We start from the raw sequence: 10,261 nt of genomic DNA on the forward strand, positions 1-10,261 counted from the left end.
GATCCATTTTTGAATGTGTTTGGAGCCCATATGCCGAAGTTACTGAGGTTCAAAACTTGAAAAGTCATAAAAGGTGTGTGTTTAAGGACATAAATTACTCATTATCACAAAAAGTCACAAAGATACAATGAATCCTTATTAGTCATGTTAAAGAGCTGGTCGAGGTGATTCTGTGATCCATTTTTGAAGGTAGTTGGAGCTCATATGCCGAAGTTACTGAGGTTCAAAACTTGAAAAGTCGCAAAAGATGTGTGTTTGAGAACATAAATTACTCATTATCTCGAAGACTCACAAAGATACAATGAATCCTTATTAGTCATGTTAAAGATCTCGTCGAGGTGAATCTGTGATCCATTTTTGAAGGTATTTGGAGCTCATTTGCATAAGTTACTGAAGTTCAAAACTTGAAAAGTCGCAAAAGATGTGTGTTTGAGAACATAAATTACTCATTATCTCGAAAACTCACAAAGATACAATGAATCCTTATTAGTCATGTTAAAGATCTCGTCGAGGTGAATCTGTGATCCGTTTAGGAATGTGTTTGGAGCTCATATGCCGAAGTTACTGAGGTTCAAAACTTGAAAAGTCACAAAAGATGTGTGTTTGAGAACATAAATTACTCATTATCTCGAAAACTCACAAAGATACAATGAATCCTTATTAGTCATGTTAAAGATCTCGTCGAGGTGATTCTGTGATCCATTTTTGAAGGTATTTGGAGCTCATTTGCATAAGTTACTGAAGTTCAAAACTTGAAAAGTCGCAAAAGATGTTTGTTTGAGAATATAAATTACACATTATCTCGAAAACTCACAAAGATACAATGAATTCTTATTAGTCATGTTAAAGAGCTGGTCGAGGTGAATCTGTGATCCATTTTTGAATGTGTTTGGAGCCCATATGCCGAAGTTACTGAGGTTCAAAACTTGAAAAGTCACAAAAGATGTGTGTTTAAGCACATAAATTACTCATTATCACAAAAAGTCACAAAGATACAATGAATCCTTATTAGTCATGTTAAAGAGCTGGTCGAGGTGATTCTGTGATCCATTTTTGAATGTGTTTGGAGCCCATATGCCGAAGTTACTGAGGTTCAAAACTTGAAAAGTCATAAAAGGTGTGTGTTTAAGTACATAAATTACTCATTATCACAAAAAGTCACAAAGATACAATGTATCCTTATTAGTCATGTTAAAGATCTCGTCGAGGTGATTCTGTGATCCATTTTTGAAGGTATTTGGAGCTCATTTGCATAAGTTACTGAGGTTCAAAACTTGAAAAGTCACAAAAGATGTGTGTTTAAGCACATAAATTACTCATTATCTCGAAGACTCACAAAGATACAATGAATCCTTATTAGTCATGTTAAAGATCTCGTCGAGGTGATTCTGTGATGCATTTTTGAAGGTAGTTGGAGCTCATATGCCGAAGTTACTGAGGTTCAAAACTTGAAAAGTCACAAAAGATTTGTGTTTGAGAATATAAATTACACATTATCTCGAAAACTCACAAAGATACAATGAATCCTTATTAGTCATGTTAAAGATCTCGTCGAGGTGATTCTGTGATGCATTTTTGATGGTATTTGGAGCTCATATGCCGAAGTTACTGAAGTTCAAACTTGAAAAGTCACAAAAGATGTGTGTTTAAGCACATAAATTACTCATTATCTCGAAGACTCACAAAGATACAATGAATCCTTATTAGTCATGTTAAAGATCTCGTCGAGGTGAATCTGTGATCCGTTTAGGAATGTGTTTGGAGCTCATATGCCGAAGTTACTGAGGTTCAAAACTTGAAAAGTCACAAAAGATGTGTGTTTGAGAACATAAATTACTCATTATCTCGAAAACTCACAAAGATACAATGAATTCTTATTAGTCATGTTAAAGAGCTGGTCGAGGTGAATCTGTGATCCATTTTTGAATGTGTTTGGAGCCCATATGCCGAAGTTACTGAGGTTCAAAACTTGAAAAGTCATAAAAGGTGTGTGTTTAAGGACATAAATTACTCATTATCACAAAAAGTCACAAAGATACAATGAATCCTTATTAGTCATGTTAAAGAGCTGGTCGAGGTGATTCTGTGATCCATTTTTGAAGGTAGTTGGAGCTCATATGCCGAAGTTACTGAGGTTCAAAACTTGAAAAGTCGCAAAAGATGTGTGTTTGAGAACATAAATTACTCATTATCTCGAAGACTCACAAAGATACAATGAATCCTTATTAGTCATGTTAAAGATCTCGTCGAGGTGAATCTGTGATCCATTTTTGAAGGTATTTGGAGCTCATTTGCATAAGTTACTGAAGTTCAAAACTTGAAAAGTCGCAAAAGATGTGTGTTTGAGAATATAAATTACACATTATCTCGAAAACTCACAAAGATACAATGAATTCTTATTAGTCATGTTAAAGAGCTGGTCGAGGTGAATCTGTGATCCATTTTTGAATGTGTTTGGAGCCCATATGCCGAAGTTACTGAGGTTCAAAACTTGAAAAGTCATAAAAGGTGTGTGTTTAAGCACATAAATTACTCATTATCTCGAAAACTCACAAAGATACAATGAATCCTTATTAGTCATGTTAAAGAGCTGGTCGAGGTGATTCTGTGATCCATTTTTGAAGGTAGTTGGAGCTCATATGCCGAAGTTACTGAGGTTCAAAACTTGAAAAGTCGCAAAAGATGTGTGTTTGAGAACATAAATTACTCATTATCTCGAAGACTCACAAAGATACAATGAATCCTTATTAGTCATGTTAAAGATCTCGTCGAGGTGAATCTGTGATCCATTTTTGAAGGTATTTGGAGCTCATTTGCATAAGTTACTGAAGTTCAAAACTTGAAAAGTCGCAAAAGATGTGTGTTTGAGAACATAAATTACTCATTATCTCGAAAACTCACAAAGATACAATGAATCCTTATTAGTCATGTTAAAGATCTCGTCGAGGTGAATCTGTGATCCGTTTAGGAATGTGTTTGGAGCTCATATGCCGAAGTTACTGAGGTTCAAAACTTGAAAAGTCACAAAAGATGTGTGTTTGAGAACATAAATTACTCATTATCTCGAAAACTCACAAAGATACAATGAATCCTTATTAGTCATGTTAAAGATCTCGTCGAGGTGATTCTGTGATCCATTTTTGAAGGTATTTGGAGCTCATTTGCATAAGTTACTGAAGTTCAAAACTTGAAAAGTCGCAAAAGATGTTTGTTTGAGAATATAAATTACACATTATCTCGAAAACTCACAAAGATACAATGAATTCTTATTAGTCATGTTAAAGAGCTGGTCGAGGTGAATCTGTGATCCATTTTTGAATGTGTTTGGAGCCCATATGCCGAAGTTACTGAGGTTCAAAACTTGAAAAGTCACAAAAGATGTGTGTTTAAGCACATAAATTACTCATTATCACAAAAAGTCACAAAGATACAATGAATCCTTATTAGTCATGTTAAAGAGCTGGTCGAGGTGATTCTGTGATCCATTTTTGAATGTGTTTGGAGCCCATATGCCGAAGTTACTGAGGTTCAAAACTTGAAAAGTCATAAAAGGTGTGTGTTTAAGTACATAAATTACTCATTATCACAAAAAGTCACAAAGATACAATGTATCCTTATTAGTCATGTTAAAGATCTCGTCGAGGTGATTCTGTGATCCATTTTTGAAGGTATTTGGAGCTCATTTGCATAAGTTACTGAGGTTCAAAACTTGAAAAGTCACAAAAGATGTGTGTTTAAGCACATAAATTACTCATTATCTCGAAGACTCACAAAGATACAATGAATCCTTATTAGTCATGTTAAAGATCTCGTCGAGGTGATTCTGTGATGCATTTTTGAAGGTAGTTGGAGCTCATATGCCGAAGTTACTGAGGTTCAAAACTTGAAAAGTCACAAAAGATTTGTGTTTGAGAATATAAATTACACATTATCTCGAAAACTCACAAAGATACAATGAATCCTTATTAGTCATGTTAAAGATCTCGTCGAGGTGATTCTGTGATGCATTTTTGATGGTATTTGGAGCTCATATGCCGAAGTTACTGAAGTTCAAACTTGAAAAGTCACAAAAGATGTGTGTTTAAGCACATAAATTACTCATTATCTCGAAGACTCACAAAGATACAATGAATCCTTATTAGTCATGTTAAAGATCTCGTCGAGGTGAATCTGTGATCCGTTTAGGAATGTGTTTGGAGCTCATATGCCGAAGTTACTGAGGTTCAAAACTTGAAAAGTCACAAAAGATGTGTGTTTGAGAACATAAATTACTCATTATCTCGAAAACTCACAAAGATACAATGAATCCTTATTAGTCATGTTAAAGATCTCGTCGAGGTGATTCTGTGATCCATTTTTGAAGGTATTTGGAGCTCATTTGCATAAGTTACTGAAGTTCAAAACTTGAAAAGTCGCAAAAGATGTTTGTTTGAGAATATAAATTACACATTATCTCGAAAACTCACAAAGATACAATGAATTCTTATTAGTCATGTTAAAGAGCTGGTCGAGGTGAATCTGTGATCCATTTTTGAATGTGTTTGGAGCCCATATGCCGAAGTTACTGAGGTTCAAAACTTGAAAAGTCACAAAAGATGTGTGTTTAAGCACATAAATTACTCATTATCTCGAAGACTCACAAAGATACAATGAATCCTTATTAGTCATGTTAAAGATCTCGTCGAGGTGATGCTGTGATGCATTTTTGAAGGTAGTTGGAGCTCATATGTCGAAGTTACTGAGGTTCAAAACTTGAAAAGTCACAAAAGATTTGTGTTTGAGAACATAAATTACTCATTATCTCGAAAACTCACAAAGATACAATGAATCCTTATTAGTCATGTTAAAGAGCTGGTCGAGGTGATTCTGTGATCCATTTTTGAAGGTAGTTGGAGGTCATATGCCGAAGTTACTGAGGTTCAAAACTTGAAAAGTCGCAAAAGATGTGTGTTTGAGAACATAAATTACTCATTATCTCGAAGACTCACAAAGATACAATGAATCCTTATTAGTCATGTTAAAGAGCTGGTCGAGGTGATTCTGTGATCCATTTTTGAAGGTAGTTGGAGGTCATATGCCGAAGTTACTGAGGTTCAAAACTTGAAAAGTCGCAAAAGATGTGTGTTTGAGAATATAAATTACACATTATCTCGAAAACTCACAAAGATACAATGAATTCTTTTTAGTCATGTTAAAGAGCTGGTCGAGGTGAATCTGTGATCCATTTTTGAAGGTATTTGGAGCTCATTTGCATAAGTTACTGAGGTTCAAAACTTGAAAAGTCACAAAAGATGTGTGTTTAAGCACATAAATTACTCATTATCTCGAAGACTCACAAAGATACAATGAATCCTTATTAGTCATGTTAAAGATCTCGTCGAGGTGAATCTGTGATCCGTTTATGAATGTGTTTGGAGCTCATATGTCGAAGTTACTGAGGTTCGAAACTTGAAAAGTCGCAAAAGATTTGTGTTTGAGAACATAAATTACTCATTATCTCGAAAACTCACAAAGATACAATGAATCCTTATTAGTCATGTTAAAGAGCTGGTCGAGGTGAATCTGTGATCCATTTTTGAATGTGTTTGGAGCCCATATGCCGAAGTTACTGAGGTTCAAAATTTGAAAAGTCACAAAAGATGTGTGTTTAAGCACATAAATTACTCATTATCTCGAAAACTCACAAAGATACAATGAATCCTTATTAGTCATGTTAAAGATCTCGTCGAGGTGAATATGTGATCCGTTTATGAATGTGTTTGGAGCTCATATGCCGAAGTTACTGAGGTTCAAAACTTGAAAAGTCACAAAAGATGTGTGTTTGAGAATATAAATTACACATTATCTCGAAAACTCACAAAGATACAATGAATCCTTATTAGTCATGTTAAAGAGCTGGTCGAGGTGATTCTGTGATCCATTTTTGAAGGTATTTGGAGCTCATTTGCATAAGTTACTGAAGTTCAAAACTTGAAAAGTCGCAAAAGATGTGTGTTTGAGAACATAAATTACTCATTATCTCGAAAACTCACAAAGATACAATGAATCCTTATTAGTCATGTTAAAGATCTCGTCGAGGTGAATCTGTGATCCGTTTAGGAATGTGTTTGGAGCCCATATGCCGAAGTTACTGAGGTTCAAAACTTGAAAAGTCACAAAAGATGTGTGTTTAAGCACATAAATTACTCATTATCTCGAAGACTCACAAAGATACAATGAATCCTTATTAGTCATGTTAAAGATCTCGTCGAGGTGAATCTGTGATCCATTTTTGAAGGTATTTGGAGCTCATTTGCATAAGTTACTGAAGTTCAAAACTTGAAAAGTCGCAAAAGATGTGTGTTTGAGAATATAAATTACACATTATCTCGAAAACTCACAAAGATACAATGAATTCTTATTAGTCATGTTAAAGAGCTGGTCGAGGTGAATCTGTGATCCATTTTTGAATGTGTTTGGAGCCCATATGCCGAAGTTACTGAGGTTCAAAACTTGAAAAGTCACAAAAGATGTATGTTTAAGCACATAAATTACTCATTATCACAAAAAGTCACAAAGATACAATGAATCCTTATTAGTCATGTTAAAGAGCTGGTCGAGGTGATTCTGTGATCCATTTTTGAATGTGTTTGGAGCCCATATGCCGAAGTTACTGAGGTTCAAAACTTGAAAAGTCATAAAAGGTGTGTGTTTAAGTACATAAATTACTCATTATCACAAAAAGTCACAAAGATACAATGTATCCTTATTAGTCATGTTAAAGATCTCGTCGAGGTGATTCTGTGATCCATTTTTGAAGGTATTTGGAGCTCATTTGCATAAGTTACTGAGGTTCAAAACTTGAAAAGTCACAAAAGATGTGTGTTTAAGCACATAAATTACTCATTATCTCGAAGACTCACAAAGATACAATGAATCCTTATTAGTCATGTTAAAGATCTCGTCGAGGTGATTCTGTGATGCATTTTTGAAGGTAGTTGGAGCTCATATGCCGAAGTTACTGAGGTTCAAAACTTGAAAAGTCACAAAAGATTTGTGTTTGAGAATATAAATTACACATTATCTCGAAAACTCACAAAGATACAATGAATCCTTATTAGTCATGTTAAAGATCTCGTCGAGGTGATTCTGTGATCCATTTTTGATGGTATTTGGAGCTCATATGCCGAAGTTACTGAAGTTCAAACTTGAAAAGTCACAAAAGATGTGTGTTTAAGCACATAAATTACTCATTATCTCGAAGACTCACAAAGATACAATGAATCCTTATTAGTCATGTTAAAGATCTCGTCGAGGTGAATCTGTGATCCGTTTATGAATGTGTTTGGAGCTCATATGTCGAAGTTACTGAGGTTCGAAACTTGAAAAGTCGCAAAAGATTTGTGTTTGAGAACATAAATTACTCATTATCTCGAAAACTCACAAAGATACAATGAATCCTTATTAGTCATGTTAAAGAGCTGGTCGAGGTGATTCTGTGATCCATTTTTGAAGGTAGTTGGAGGTCATATGCCGAAGTTACTGAGGTTCAAAACTTGAAAAGTCGCAAAAGATGTGTGTTTGAGAATATAAATTACACATTATCTCGAAAACTCACAAAGATACAATGAATTCTTTTTAGTCATGTTAAAGAGCTGGTCGAGGTGAATCTGTGATCCATTTTTGAATGTGTTTGGAGCCCATATGCCGAAGTTACTGAGGTTCAAAACTTGAAAAGTCACAAAAGATGTGTGTTTAAGCACATAAATTACTCATTATCTCGAAGACTCACAAAGATACAATGAATCCTTATTAGTCATGTTAAAGATCTCGTCGAGGTGAATCTGTGATCCGTTTATGAATGTGTTTGGAGCTCATATGTCGAAGTTACTGAGGTTCGAAACTTGAAAAGTCGCAAAAGATGTGTGTTTGAGAACATAAATTACTCATTATCTCGAAAACTCACAAAGATACAATGAATCCTTATTAGTCATGTTAAAGAGCTGGTCGAGGTGATTCTGTGATCCATTTTTGAAGGTAGTTGGAGGTCATATGCCGAAGTTACTGAGGTTCAAAACTTGAAAAGTCGCAAAAGATGTGTGTTTGAGAACATAAATTACTCATTATCTCGAAAACTCACAAAGATACAATGAATCCTTATTAGTCATGTTAAAGATCTCGTCGAGGTGAATCTGTGATCCATTTGCGATGGTATTTGGAGCTCATATGCCGAAGTTACTGAGGTTCAAAATTTGAAAAGTCACAAAAGATGTGTGTTTAAGCACATAAATTACTCATTATCTCGAAAACTCACAAAGATACAATGAATCCTTATTAGTCATGTTAAAGATCTCGTCGAGGTGAATATGTGATCCGTTTATGAATTTGTTTGGAGCTCATATGCCGAAGTTACTGAGGTTCAAAACTTGAAAAGTCACAAAAGATGTGTGTTTGAGAATATAAATTACACATTATCTCGAAAACTCACAAAGATACAATGAATCCTTATTAGTCATGTTAAAGATCTCGTCGAGGTGAATCTGTGATCCATTTTTGAAGGTATTTGGAGCTCATTTGCATAAGTTACTGAAGTTCAAAACTTGAAAAGTCGCAAAAGATGTGTGTTTGAGAACATAAATTACTCATTATCTCGAAAACTCACAAAGATACAATGAATCCTTATTAGTCATGTTAAAGATCTCGTCGAGGTGAATCTGTGATCCGTTTAGGAATGTGTTTGGAGCCCATATGCCGAAGTTACTGAGGTTCAAAACTTGAAAAGTCACAAAAGATGTGTGTTTAAGCACATAAATTACTCATTATCTCGAAGACTCACAAAGATACAATGAATCCTTATTAGTCATGTTAAAGATCTCGTCGAGGTGAATCTGTGATCCATTTTTGAAGGTATTTGGAGCTCATTTGCATAAGTTACTGAAGTTCAAAACTTGAAAAGTCGCAAAAGATGTGTGTTTGAGAATATAAATTACACATTATCTCGAAAACTCACAAAGATACAATGAATCCTTATTAGTCATGTTAAAGATCTCGTCGAGGTGATTCTGTGATCCATTTTTGATGGTATTTGGAGCTCATATGCCGAAGTTACTGAAGTTCAAACTTGAAAAGTCACAAAAGATGTGTGTTTAAGCACATAAATTACTCATTATCTCGAAGACTCACAAAGATACAATGAATCCTTATTAGTCATGTTAAAGATCTCGTCGAGGTGAATCTGTGATCCGTTTATGAATGTGTTTGGAGCTCATATGTCGAAGTTACTGAGGTTCGAAACTTGAAAAGTCGCAAAAGATTTGTGTTTGAGAACATAAATTACTCATTATCTCGAAAACTCACAAAGATACAATGAATCCTTATTAGTCATGTTAAAGAGCTGGTCGAGGTGAATCTGTGATCCATTTTTGAATGTGTTTGGAGCCCATATGCCGAAGTTACTGAGGTTCAAAACTTGAAAAGTCACAAAAGATGTGTGTTTAAGCACATAAATTACTCATTATCTCGAAGACTCACAAAGATACAATGAATCCTTATTAGTCATGTTAAAGAGCTGGTCGAGGTGAATCTGTGATCCATTTTTGAATGTGTTTGGAGCCCATATGCCGAAGTTACTGAGGTTCAAAACTTGAAAAGTCATAAAAGGTGTGTGTTTAAGGACATAAATTACTCATTATCACAAAAAGTCACAAAGATACAATGAATCCTTATTAGTCATGTTAAAGAGCTGGTCGAGGTGATTCTGTGATCCATTTTTGAATGTGTTTGGAGCCCATATGCCGAAGTTACTGAGGTTCAAAACTTGAAAAGTCACAAAAGATGTGTGTTTAAGCACATAAATTACTCATTATCTCGAAGACTCACAAAGATACAATGAATCCTTATTAGTCATGTTAAAGATCTCGTCGAGGTGATTCTGTGATGCATTTTTGAAGGTAGTTGGAGCTCATATGCCGAAAGTTACTGAGGTTCAAAACTTGAAAAGTCACAAAAGATTTGTGTTTGAGAATATAAATTACACATTATCTCGAAAACTCACAAAGATACAATGAATCCTTATTAGTCATGTTAAAGATCTCGTCGAGGTGATTCTGTGATCCATTTTTGATGGTATTTGGAGCTCATATGCCGAAGTTACTGAAGTTCAAACTTGAAAAGTCACAAAAGATGTGTGTTTAAGCACATAAATTACTCATTATCTCGAAGACTCACAAAGATACAATGAATCCTTATTAGTCATGTTAAAGATCTCGTCGAGGTGAATCTG

The sequence above is a fragment of the Euwallacea fornicatus genome, unplaced genomic scaffold (genome assembly GCF_040115645.1).
Source record: "Euwallacea fornicatus isolate EFF26 unplaced genomic scaffold, ASM4011564v1 scaffold_149, whole genome shotgun sequence".
NCBI classification, from domain to species: Eukaryota; Metazoa; Arthropoda; class Insecta; order Coleoptera; family Curculionidae; genus Euwallacea; species Euwallacea fornicatus.